This window comes from Dipodomys spectabilis, unplaced genomic scaffold, assembly GCF_019054845.1.
Source record: "Dipodomys spectabilis isolate Male_0828 unplaced genomic scaffold, ASM1905484v1 ptg000067l, whole genome shotgun sequence".
Taxonomy (NCBI): domain Eukaryota; kingdom Metazoa; phylum Chordata; class Mammalia; order Rodentia; family Heteromyidae; genus Dipodomys; species Dipodomys spectabilis.
Window position 1 is genome coordinate 6,147,388 of NW_024870744.1, and position 12,636 is coordinate 6,160,023.

The 12,636-nt window shown below is 58.3% G+C and overlaps 1 pseudogene; it reads left to right on the forward strand.

The window, feature by feature from the left end:
* Positions 1–4,534: 4,534 nt before the first annotated feature.
* On the forward strand, positions 4,535–11,834 carry LOC122108873 (annotated as a pseudogene).
* The last annotated feature ends 802 nt before the right edge of the window (positions 11,835–12,636 follow it).

The window sequence follows — 12,636 nt, forward strand, 5'->3', positions numbered from 1 at the left end:
AAAAATAAAAACCCCACACAAAACAACAGTCTTGGTGCCAGAGGACCGGGCAGAAGACAGGGAGCTGGTCCAGATGGTGTCAGGATCAAAGTGAGTCAGAGGCAGACAGCCAGGGAGATGGCAGAGCAGGCTGGGCATGTGCACAGGCCCGGATGCGGGGACAGCAGCAGAAGGGTGGGCTTTGGGCACTAAGCCCCAAGTGGGCACTGGATGCTCCAGGTCCCAGCATGGCCGAAGTGACTCTGGACATGCCTGCCCTGGCACTGCCCTGCCCTCCCACCTGGCCTGCCCGCAGAGGGAACAGGCAGTGCAGAGACAGCATCAGTGCAGAGGGCAGAGCATGCAGTGCTATGAGACAGGGGTCGCATCCCTCCCCAGAAGACACTCTGTCTGCTCCAAGGGGGAACATGGCTTCAGAAAGAATCTCACATATGGGTGCAACTCAATGGAAAAGTACTTGTCTAGCCTCCAGGAGACCATCAAGTTGTCCCGAAAGCATTGAAGAAAGGTACCCTTCCCTACTCAGGAATCCAAAAGTGCTCCACCAGAGTCCTGTGATGAATCCATGCTAGTGACAGCAAAAGCACACCTTTGTGAGCTGAGTCAGTGTCGTGGAAAGAACAGAATCAAGGCTCAGAGAGAGCTAAGGAGACCTCGCTGACCATCTTCTCTGCTTCTGTGTTGTTGCTCACATGTAGTGGAGAGTGGCCAATGTCTTTAGGAGGATGAGAGACAGAAACATGGGAGTGAGACACAGAAAGATTGAGGTGGGGGAGCAGAGAGACAGATGGACAGAATGACAAACAGCAAGAGAGACAGAGACAAAGACGGAGACAGAGAGTTCCTATGTACCGGATCATCAAGGCTTCTGCCCATGGTTTCACTGCTCTGTGTTCTTTGCAATGAGCTAAAACCCATCAGGTGCTTGGTGGGGATGATCAGCATTGATTGCCGCTGGCCTGTCATCAAGCCTTTGCTAGTTTCCTGCACCCTTCTCCTGGTGAAGGCCGCATGGGTTCCCTTCTTCCCGGAAAGGAAGTGAGAGGCCTAGCCAGACTAATGATGGTGGATGAGAAACAAGAATGTGGGCAGGAGGTGAGTGCAGGGTAGACATAGTTGACAGGAGATTCGTGGCCAGAGGGACTGGGAGGAGGAACAGCCTGCAGGAAAGGCAAGTGCTTCTGAGTGCTGGGGCCTCACTGGGTGGAGGCCCTGGAATGCATGCTGTGCAGAGGGCCTGGGTCCAGGCCTGCCCCATGGGGCTCCTTGGAGCCCTGCTGGTGCTCAGTAGGACACTGCTCCCCGCAGGTGCTGTGCATTCTGGACAGCCGGCTGTGCCAGGAGGTCCGGATCCTTGAAGGCGCAGTGAGTTCTTTCCTGAGCAAGACAGGATAGGTTTCAGCAGAGTCTGTTCCTGGGCAGGCATCCCAGGCCCTTGATGCTCCTGGCACTGGACCGCAGGGAGGGCAGCGTCCTGCCTGACGCCTGGTCTGGTGTGTAGGAGCTTCTCAGGTGCTTGGTGTGTCCAAGTCCCTGTCAGTGCAGCTGACTTGGACTGTGTCCCTCTTCCACCAGAACTGATCACCCCTGATGGTGTGCATGTGTATTACGCCATGAAGCCTTTGGCCAACAGCCACTTTCTGCTCCAGAAACGGACCTCGTTGCAGAGGGCCTAGATCAAGCGTGGAGCCGGCTTCCCCCTTCTTCCCTGGAAGAGAAAGGGAAGCACTTACGGACAGCATGTGCAGATGTCTCCCCTGGGCTGGGTGGCCAGGGGCTCAGCACACGCAGGCTAGAGTGGCCCAGGCCACAGCCTACCCTCCTCTGACCTCCCACTCAGGACACGGTCAAATCTGTTCTGCTTGCCACATGCAGAACCTACTCTGCATCTTTACCCACAATCCCCTCTGTTATCAAGATGACAGTGTGGCCAAGTCCGTATGTCCTTTTGCCTTGACCCCAAATCCATGGCACATGCAGAATCATAGACCCGCCATCCTCTCCTGGTGTCAGAATGGTACTTGCCTTTGAACACATTGGCCTGCCCTCAGAGTCTCCCCCTCCAAGATGATAATGTTCTTGGTGCTTCTTCACAGAGCAGTGGGCGTGGTGCTCTCCCGGCCCCTGGCTCGGCCGACAGCCTCCCGTGAGGGCGGGTGGAGAGCGAGTGTTGCCAGCACAACTCCCCAAATGCGCCTGATTGGGGCAAAGACAATTTTAAGAGAGACCTGTGCGCATGGAATCGATATTGGTGTGAGATTAAAGTTCTGTTGCACTGGAGTGCGGTCATTGTGGTTGGATTCCTTCCAGTCAAGGGGAATGAGACACTGTCCCACTTGCTGTGACAAAGCGCTTTTCAGGATGCTAGAGGGCTCTCTGCAGAAGTAGAGGTGCCACCACCCTGGTGCATCCCCCGGAAGGCAGGGCCTGTGCACCCTGCCCAGAGCAGCTGGCGTGCATTTCACTTTTTATAAGTGGCATCCACACAAACCACAATTACAACCCAAGTGGCAGAGGAGAAATTGTCAAGTCCTAGGCTTTCTGGGGAACCAGCCAGCACCCTCAGGGCCGGGGAGGTGGGGTGCTGAGAATCCACACCCTGGGGCCTGGGGAAGGAGATCACACTCTCTCACCAGGGGAGTGCTTCGTGCTCAGAGATGCCACAGCCACAGCCGCTGCTGCTGCTGCTGCTGCTGCTGCTGCCGCCGCTGACAGAGTGGAGGAATTGCTCTTGTTGAGCGCTATTAAGAGAGAGTGGCAGCTGGGCACGGGTGGCTCTCACCTGGGAATCTCACTACTCAGGTGGCTCAGATCTGAGGATTGCAGCTCCAAGCCAGCAGGGAAGACTCCTCTCCAAACAATCCCCATGAAACTATACTTGGTGCTTTGGCTCAAGGTGGGAGAGCATTCGCCTTGAGCAAATGACCTCATGGACAGAGCTCAGTTGCCCAATTCAATCCCCATGATTGACCAGAAAACCTTAATAAAGAAGAGACAGTGGGACATGTCTGTGGGACCGCTGTCCTTGGGATGACAAGTGCATGGGCCACTGTGCCGATCTGTGGGGGTAAGAAGGGGTCTTGAAAACTCTTTGGTTGGATTAGTCTTAAACCACAATACTTCTATTCTCAGCGTTGCTAGCATCACAGGCTGGAACCACTGGTGCTGGCTGAGATACATGCCAGATGCCTTCCACAGTAGCTGGGCCACTCTGTCTCCCCACTAGCAATGGTTGGAAGTTCCTGTTGCTCCACATCCTGGTCAAGTTTTGGTGTTGTCGCCTTTGGAGTCTGGCCATTGTGACAGGGTGCAGGGTCTCACCATTGGTTTACTTGCATCTCCCTGGTAACATCGATGTCAAGCATCTTCTCAAATACTCATTTGCCACCTGCATGTTTTCTTTGATGAGGTGTCCATTAAGATCTTAGCTCCTTTTTACACAGAATTGTTTGGCTTCTTACGGTTGAGTTTTGGGGGAATTTCAGTCCTGGGGTTTAAACTAGGACAGGGCCTTGCAGTTGCTAGGGTGGTACTGTGCTCTTGAGATATGGGCCCAGCCTTTTTGCTTTTATTTTTCCAAATAGACTGTTCCTGTTGCGTCTGGGTGGGTCAGGACCTCAGTCTGCCTACTTTCACTTCCTGCCTAGCTTGGATGGCACGTGCTCACTGCTGCACCAACTTCTGTTTCTGAAGTCAACTGAGATGGAGGCCTCATGGACTTGTTGCCCCAGCTGGCCTCGAAACACAGTCTTCCGGATCCCCACTTCTCTAGCAGCTAGGATTATTGACGCAGCGGCCCCCGCCCGCCCGCCCCTCTCTGGTCCGCACAGGGGCTGAGCGGGCAGATCACGTACTCAGGCAGTGCTGCGGACCCAGGACCCGGCGAGGGCCTGGCGGACAGCCCTCCCTGGCCAGACGGCAAAGCGGGCCTCTGTGGGCAGGGACATCGGGTCCTGTTCTGGGGCGTCCTCAGGGTTAGGGGTATGGTCAGGAGGCAGAGGGGTTTGGGGGCGGAGCCCCAGAGTCCACGTGCAGATGCAGGTCTTCAGGGTTGTGGCATCGGGGCGTGGCCTTTGGAGTGGGGTGAGGAAAGGGGCGGGGCACCTGGTCACCTCAGCCAGTCAGGGTTCCTGTGGGGAATTGGAGGAGGGGCTTCAGGGCGGGAGGGGCGTGGCCGGGTGGTTTGTGGGCGGAGACTGCGGCAAGGGGAGCAGGAGGGGCCCTGTGCCTCTGCTCTGGGCTGGGGGCCGAGAAGGGTGGGAGTCTGTTCGGCTCCTCCGCCCAGGAGGGAAAGGCCCAGGCCGCCGTCCAGGGCCGGGCATCCGGGGTAGAGGCCAGGGGCCCAGAGGCGGCCACCGGGCTTCGGGGCGGGGCCTGGGCGGGGCTCCCGGCCAGCCTGGAGAGCGGCCGTTGGTGAGGTCGCTGCGCTCCTAATGTCCTGGCCAGGGTGACTCCGTCTCCTCCGTGGGCGCAAACCTGGGGCTCATCCGGCCCTGAAGGCCTCGAGGGAGGGCGGCGGAAGGGGACCGCAACCATGGTTCCCCAGCAGTGGACACTGGCGGGTGAGTGCGGTGGAGCCAAGGACAGGGACGAGAGGCGGGGCCGGGGAGAGGGAAGGCGGGGCCTGGGAGAGGAGAGGCGGGGCCGGGCAGAGGAGAGGCGGGGCCTGGGAGAGGAGAGGCGGGGCCTGGGAGAGGAGAGGGGGGCCTGGGAGATGAGAGGCGGGGCCGGGCAGAGGAGAGGCGGGGCCTGGGAGATGAGAGGCGGGGCCCGGGAGAGGAGAGGCGATGCCTGGGAGATGAGAGGCGGGGCCTGGGAGAGGAGAGGCGGGGCCGGGGAGAGGAGAGGCGGGGCATGGGAGAGGAGTGGCGGGGCATGGGATAGGAGAGGCGGGGTCCGGGAGAGGAGAGGCGGGACCCGAGAGAGGAGAGGCGGGGCCTGGGAGATGAGAGGCGGGGCCTGGGAGAGGAGAGGCGGGGCCTGGGAGAGGAGACGTGGGGCCTGGGAGAGGAGAGGCGGGGCCTGGGAGAGGAGAGGCGGGGCCTGGGAGAGGAGAGGCGGGGCCTGGGAGAGGAGAGGCGGGGCCGGGGAGAGGAGAGGCGGGACCTGGGAGAGGAGAGACGGGGCATGGGAGAGGGGAGGAGGGGCCTGGCAGAGGAGAGGCGGGGCCGGGGAGAGGGGAGGATGGGCCTGGGAGAAGAGAGGCGGGGCCGGTGAGAGGAGAGGCGGGGCCTGGGAGAGGAGAGGCGGGGTCGGGGAGAGGAGAGGCGCGGCCTGGGAGAGGAGATTGTGGCCTGGGAGAGGAGAGGCGGGGCCTGGGAGAGGAGAGGCGGGGCCGGGGAGAGTAGAGGCAGGGCCGGGTAGAAGTGGCTCACACCTGCAATCCTAGCTACTCAGGAGGATGAGATCTGAGAATCACCGTTTGGAGCTCCCCACAGCAGATCAGTCCATTAGACGCCATCTCCAAAATAATCAGCAAAAATAAGGGCTGGGGGTGTGGCCCAAGTGCTCCAGTGCTGGCTGAGCAAGCCAGGGAGCCGGAATGTGGCCTGGGTTCCAACCTCAGTGCAGGCCAAATACACAAATGAGAGGTCAGGTGTTCCCTGCCTGGTTCCTTGGTTTCCCAGAAGCTAGTCGGAGTTATTCGTTTCATGGCTGGAGGAGTAGGAAACAGTAAGGTAAAGGTAGACTAGTAGTACAGGGAGTTGAAAGGACTGATTTTGGGGCCTGAGCCAATAATAGGTGGTGGTGTGTGTGGTGTTCAGTAAGCCTTTCCAAGAAGGCCTGTTAGCGGTATTTGAACTCTTCCTCTTCCTCCCTCCCTCCCTTTCTCTTTCTCTCCCTCCCTCCCTCCCTCCCTTCCTTCCTTCCTTCCTTCCTTCTTTTCTCTGACTTCATCCTTTCCTTTCTTCCTTTCTTTTTCCTTAGGCTGGGACTTGAACTCAGTACCTGAAGCTTTTGCTCCTTCCCTAGCACTCTCCTAACTGAGCCACGTCCCCAACCCCAATATTCCAACTCTTAACCATGAAAACTCCTGACTTTCGTAGCTCAGTGACCAGCGCGGGCCCAGCATGCGCAGGTTCCTCACAGGAAGTCAAAGGAAATAGATGCCGGGAGGGGTGAGGGAAGGCGGGGGAGCAGCTGAACTTCCCATTCTGTGTTTCAGGAAAACTGAAGCACTACTTGCTTCACCCCGGAACCCTTCTCCTGATGACTCTTGCTGTGGTCTTCTTCAGGTAAGAAGCTAGGATTGGCAGTGGCCCGCCGGAGCCGGGTGGGGCCCTAGGCTGCCTTCCACACCACAATCCCAGCAGGATGAGGGTGCTGCCACCCTCAGTTGGGCTAGATGGTGTGTCCAACCTGTCCTGGCCTGTGCCCTTGGCCCTCACAGTGATGCCCATTTTCCTTCCACTTGGTCGGGGGCTCTGGGCTGGGTGGTTGGCCTGGGGAAGGGGAGGAAGGCCAGTCTGAGCAGAGGGTTGGGCCCAGGCAGCAGACCCCTGCAGGCCTGCATCCTGAGCAGCTGTCTCTGCCCACTTCCTTCTCTTAGCTATGGGTTCTGGACCCCCAGCAGACAGGCACAGGGAGGCCTGGGAGCTGAGTCCAGGTGAGTGAGGCTGAGGGATGGAGGAGGGCCTGTGTGCCCTGTGCTGGGAGCCTGACCTGTGTGTCCCATCCGGCAGCCTTTGTCACCTCAGTTGCCCTAAAGCGTTGCCTGCCTGTCCCCCTTTGTCCTCAGCTCCCATCTGACCTCCAGCCCCGACCCTGGGCTCCCCTGGCTCTCTGGGCCGTCCATCTGAGGATCCTCTTGAGAGCATGGCTTTGCCTTCCACCCTCCTGCCTCACCCCTGTACCAGGTGGTCCCCAGGTCCTCAGCTGCCTTTCTGTGTCTCCCACATCCATGGGCTTCTCTTTGCCTTCTCAGCCCTGCCGAGCCAAAGCTGTTCTGTGTGTGGGGAGGGGGCTGGGCACCCCCGACCGGGCCTGATCTGGGCAGTGGGACTTCCCCTGCATTGCTCTGCCTTCCTCTCCTGCAGTCAACGAGACCACGGGGCTCAGCTCACGCGCGCTCAGCACATGCAAGGTCTGCTTCCTTGAACCAGCGGCACTCAACTGACTTTTTGTTAAATTACAAAACATTTTTGCCTGGTCAAGGCTCACACCTGTAACCCTAGCTACTCAGAAGCCTGAGATCTGAGGATTGTGGTTCAAAGCCAGCCTGGGCAGGAAAGTCCCTGAGACTCTTATCTCCAATAAACCACCAGAAAATCTGCAAGTGGTGTTGTGGCTGAAGTGCTAGCGCGCTAGCCTTGAGCTGAAGAGCTGAGGGAGAGCACCCAGCCCCACAACTGACAAAAACAAAACAAAACAAAAACTTTTTTAACACTTTAAAAATGGTTATTATAAAGGTAATGTAAGATGCGTTACAGTTACATAAGTCAGATAATGAGTAGATTTTACTTTGGCAATGTCACCCCTTCCCTCTCTGTCTCCCTGATTTTCCCTCCCGTCCCTACCCACAAGTTGTAGAGTTCATTTTCAACGCAGTTTCCAGTGAGTACCACTGCTGAAATTGTTTATCCTTTGTCCCTCCATTTCTATGCCCCCTTTTCCCTCCCAAAGACAGATAAATGAATAACCAAGACAAAAACAAAACAAAACCAGCAATGAAGAAATAAACGTCTTGTTTCCATTTCCTGGAGTTCATTTTGATAAACATTAGTTTATCTGATCAGATGCACATAGGCATTGTGCCTTTGTGTTCACCTGACTCAAAGAGGAATACTCCCAGGCTGGTGTAACTAGGACTCAAACTTTGTGTGTGTGTGTGTGTGTGTGTGTGTGTGTGTGTCTGTGTGTGTGTCTGTCTCTGAGTCTGTATATGTCTGTGTCTGTATCCGTGTCTGTGTGTTTGTCTGTTTGTGTGTATGTGTCTGTGTCATTGAGTTTATGTGTATGCCAGTACTGAGGTTTGAACTCGGGGTTAAAGCACTGTCCCTTAGCTTTTTCACTCAAGGCTAGCTCACTACCACTTGAACTACAGCTCCACGTCTGGCTTTTGGTGGCTAACTAGAGATAAACATCTCAGACTTTCCTGGCCAGGCTGTGTTTGAACTGCGATCCTCAGATCTCAGGCTCCTGAGTAGCTGTGATTTCAGGCCTGAGCCGCTGCACCAGCAGGTTTTGCCCTTTTGTGAGTGGCGTGATTTTGTCACCTGTGTCATCAGGGTTCATCCCTGCTGCAGCCTGCGCTGCGCTTCCCTGCCCTTTCCATGCGGACTACCTACTCCCAGAGCCATCACGGGAAGAAAATGGTGGCTGCTGCAGGCTCTGCCCTGTGGGCTCCTCGTCTGGGGGTCCGCTGCTCCCAGTGTCACAGGCCTGGCATGGACAGGGTTTCCTGCCACCATTGAGGCTGGTCTCTGACACCCTGACACGGGGAGCTTGGGCTCTGGGTGCCACAGAAACTGACATAGACCAGTCTGAGGCCCAGGAGAGCTGGTGTGGGCATCTCATGGTTCCTTGGGGCAGAGATTGCTGCTCAGCACCCCCCCCCCCCCGCAGAGTTATAGGAGCCACTAGGCCCCTCCCAGCCTGCAGCGTGGGTCCACCAGCCCTGTGTTCCTTGGGTGCTTGGTTCCTCTCCCACATTGCAAAGACAAATTAGAGAAGCCTCGTGCCTCAGCCCCTCCACCAGGTCTTGCTCTGGGTGATGTGGGGTGTAGCCCTCACAGCCGGTGAAGGACGGCTCCCCAACCCCACAGCCCCGTGGGACGAGGGTCCCGAGTGACTCCTGTGCACACTTGTGTTTTGGTTTTCAGGATGGTGTATCCCCAGCCGATGGCTCTCACGCCTGCGTGAGTAAATGGACTGTCGCTGCAAGGGGCGCAGGGGTCTGTGGCAAAGATATGCACAGGCAGTTTCTTTGGGCTGGCTTGTGGCTTGGCTACCATGCCTGAAGCCTCCACAGGGCAGGAAAAAGCAACAAAGAAACGCTCTAGATTTTCCTGGATTAGTGCTCAATGTTCTGTTTCCTGTTATTTCTTTTTTTTCTTTTTGTATTGGAGGTTGACCTGAGGACCCCAGAGGATCTGTTCTGTTTCTTTGACTTGAGTTTCTGGCAGAGTCACGGGTTCCCTAAGGGGTGCTTGGGTGGGGTGAGGACCACTCCAAGCCTTGCCAGCAGATCTCAGCTCCTTCTGCGGCAGCAGGGCCGGCATTTGGGGATGGCTGCTGCCTGGTCCCCTCGAGTCTGATTTGCCTCTGGTTGGTCTCCTGGTGACAGCCAGGTCTGCCTGTGGGAGGACGGAGGCAGCCGGGGAGAGGGCAGGTACGGCGGTGGGCACACATTGCACACCGAGTGTGGCTCTCTTTCTCTGTGCAGTAGGAGAGACGTCCTTGTCCTGACGCCATGGCTGGCTCCCATCATCTGGGAGGGGACCTTCAACATTGACATCTTGAATGAGCAGTTCCGGCTTCAGAACATCACCGTGGGATTATCTGTGTTTGCCGTCAAAAAGTAAGAGATGGCGCAGGGTGGAGGGCGGAGGCCTGGGGACACCCAGATCTGTCCTGTGTTCAGGCCATGGTGGAGGGTGGGGGGAGATAGAAGTTCCTTCACTCCGTGACCTTCCTGGGCCCCTATTGCTCAGCCGCTGGTCAAGCCCAGTGCCATTTCCCCTGACAGCTGGTGCCCGGTCTCCTCCCTCTATCCCCTCAGCCAGGGGTGGCTGCACCCCCTCTGCTAGAGGAGGCAGCGGAGAGGAGGGAGGAGCCTGGCTTCCTCTGGGAGCAGCAGGAGCATGGTGCCGGCCAAGCTGGGGCCCCTGCTTTACACTCGGATGTCAGGCAGGGCTAAGGCGCCGGTCAGCAGACCATCCGACTGCAGGCCCTGGGCTTGGCAGTCCATCTGTGGACCCCAGGGGTGCTGGTGGGACCAGCTGGGTGGGAGCTAGTGAGCAAGCTGCCTCAGGCCCAGCTGCCCTGTGGAGGCTGTGGAGAAAGGCCTGGGTGCAGGAATGGGCCCTGGGGTGGAGATGGAAGCTCGTGCCCATCACAGAGCAGCAGCATCATTGTGCAGAAAGACCCTAGGTCAGCCCTAGGCTGCCACCACCTCACCGGCTGGGACTTGAGGCGGTGGTGGCTGGCAGGAGGGTCTCAGAAGGGCACAGATGCAGCATGAGCACTCTGGTCCCACTGCCGGGGACTAGAGCAGCACCCAGCACAAAAGCCCTGCTGCCACGTTTGGCCACGCTGTCTCCCTGGGACCCGGTGTGGGCCCAGCAGACACCAGCAGGTGCTGAGCCCGCGGGAAGGCGGCCGGCCACCCCACCGCTGTCAGCTGGGGCTGAAGCCTCGGTGGCTGCGCTTGGTGCCCTGAGAAGGATTCACTGAGGAGCCCGTGCGGTGTGGGTACGAAGGGTGAGCGTGGGCAGCAAGTGGAGAGCCCTGTCCCGTGGCAGAGGCCCAGTCTCTTGGCAGTCTTGAGGGAGGACCGGCCATGAGGCAGATGGAAACTTCCTGAGCTACAGCTCTTGCTCTTGGAGCTAAGACCCGGGTGTGAGCAAACGCTGGTGGGTCTGCCCCTTCTTCCTCAAGTGCCCATCTGCCTGGCCTGCCGGCCCTTTGGAGTCCCTCTCCCTGTGCTTCCTGAGGATCCGAGGCCTAGAAATGGTTTACTGAGGCCATTGTTGGAAGGCTACTTCATGCTGTGAAGGAAGGGCTGGGTGTAGAGACTCTTCCTTCCCTAAGATGGGGCTGAGGGACAGGCCCACAGGAGGGGAGACAGTATGCAGACCTAGGGATGCTGTACAGCTGCCCTGGAGTCCCAGGGATGATGGCTAGGTGTCCTGGAGCCCCAGGGATGATGGCCAGGTGTCCTGGAGCCCCAGGTGTCCAGCAGCGTGGCAAAGACACCTTTAGGATCCAGGTGTGTCGCTCAGTCTGGCATTTGCCACAGAACGGTGGGGCCATAGGAAGCCTCCGGCTCCGGCTCAGGTCTGCTGTGGACTGTGGGATGCTGGTGGTCCCCATCTCTGACAGAGCAGGGTGATTGGCAGGAGAGGGTGGGTTCCGCTGGACCCGGGTGGGTTCCGACTCCGGGCCCAGCCACACCTCCCCCACCCCTCGTCCTCCCTTGCAGGTACATCACCTTCCTGAGGCTGTTCCTGGAGTCTGCAGAGCAGCACTTCATGGTGGGCTACCGTGTCACCTACTACGTGTTCACCGACCGGCCCGCAGACGTGCCCCAGGTGGGGCTCGGGCCGGGGCGGCGGCTGGCGGTGCTGCCCGCGCCCAGCTACCCGCGCTGGCAGGACGTGTCCATGCGCCGCATGCAGATGATCAGCCAGTTCTTGGAGCAGCCCTCCCGGCAGGAGATGGATTATCTGGTGTGTGCCGACGTGGACATGAAGTTCCAGGACCACGTGGGCGTGGAGATCCTGACCCCGCTCTTCGGCACCCTGCACCCCGGCTTCTACACGAGCAAGCGCGATGCCTTCACCTACGAACGCCGGCCCCAGTCCAAGGCCTACATCCCCCACAACCAGGGGGACTTCTACTACATGGGGGCCTTCTTTGGGGGGTCAGTGGCGGAGGTGCACCGGCTCACCAAGGCCTGTCATGAAGCCATGGCGGTCGACCGGGCCAACAACATCGAGGCTGTGTGGCATGACGAGAGCCACCTGAACAAGTACCTGCTGCTCCGCAAGCCCACCAAGGTGCTGTCCCCGGAGTACCTGTGGGACCTGCACATGCTGCCCTGGCCCTCCGTGCTGAAGAAGCTGCGGTTTGTCGCCGTACACAAGAATCACCAGGAAATCCGGAACCGCTAGCGGGACTGGAGGGCGGTGGTCAGCAACACCAAGGGCATGCAGCCCGTGCTGCCCTGGAAGGCTTTTAGAGAAAAGGCTTAGTGCCAACCTTCCTTTGACACTAGAAGTTGCTGAAGCTCCCCTCCCCCATCTCCACACCTCCGTCTCCCCTGTCCTCCCAAGGCCAGCAGGCAGGCCAGGCACCAACTCGCTACAGAGACAGGCCTGGTACTCGGGTGCAAGTCGGGGCCTCTAGGATGGATGACCTTGCCATCGGCCCCCACTGTGTGTCCTTGGCTCTGGAGGCAGGTGGTCCCAGCCCCTCCACAGAAGATGGATTACGTCGTGGGTAGGGGAGGGGGCAGGGCGGTGGGCCTGAAGAGCCTGGGGCTGGGCCGTCTTCAGCCTCAGGCTGTTTTCCTGCTCCTCTCTGAGTTCTGGTAGCAGAGCAGGTGCTGGAGGACGTCCTTCTTGCCATGCTGTGCGGGGAAGCTTCGCAGTGAGGCTTTGGGTCAATGATGGCCTGGAGAGGCCATGGCCTCTGCCCAGCCCCGAGGAGGCCATAGCCTGCGAGCCTGGATGCTGTCCCTGAGCTTTTGTGCCCAAGGCTAGCACTCTACTTTTTGAATCACTGCTCTACTTACTTACTTTTTGGTGATTAATTGGAGGTAAAGAGTCTTATGGACTTTTCTTCCTAGGCAAGATTTGAACTGCAGTCCTCAGATCTCAGCCTTCTGAGTAGCAAGGATTGCAGCCATGAGCTACTGGTGCCTGACAATATCTTGTTTTACCTTGTGGTTCTCTTGTGACATTGATGTGTAAT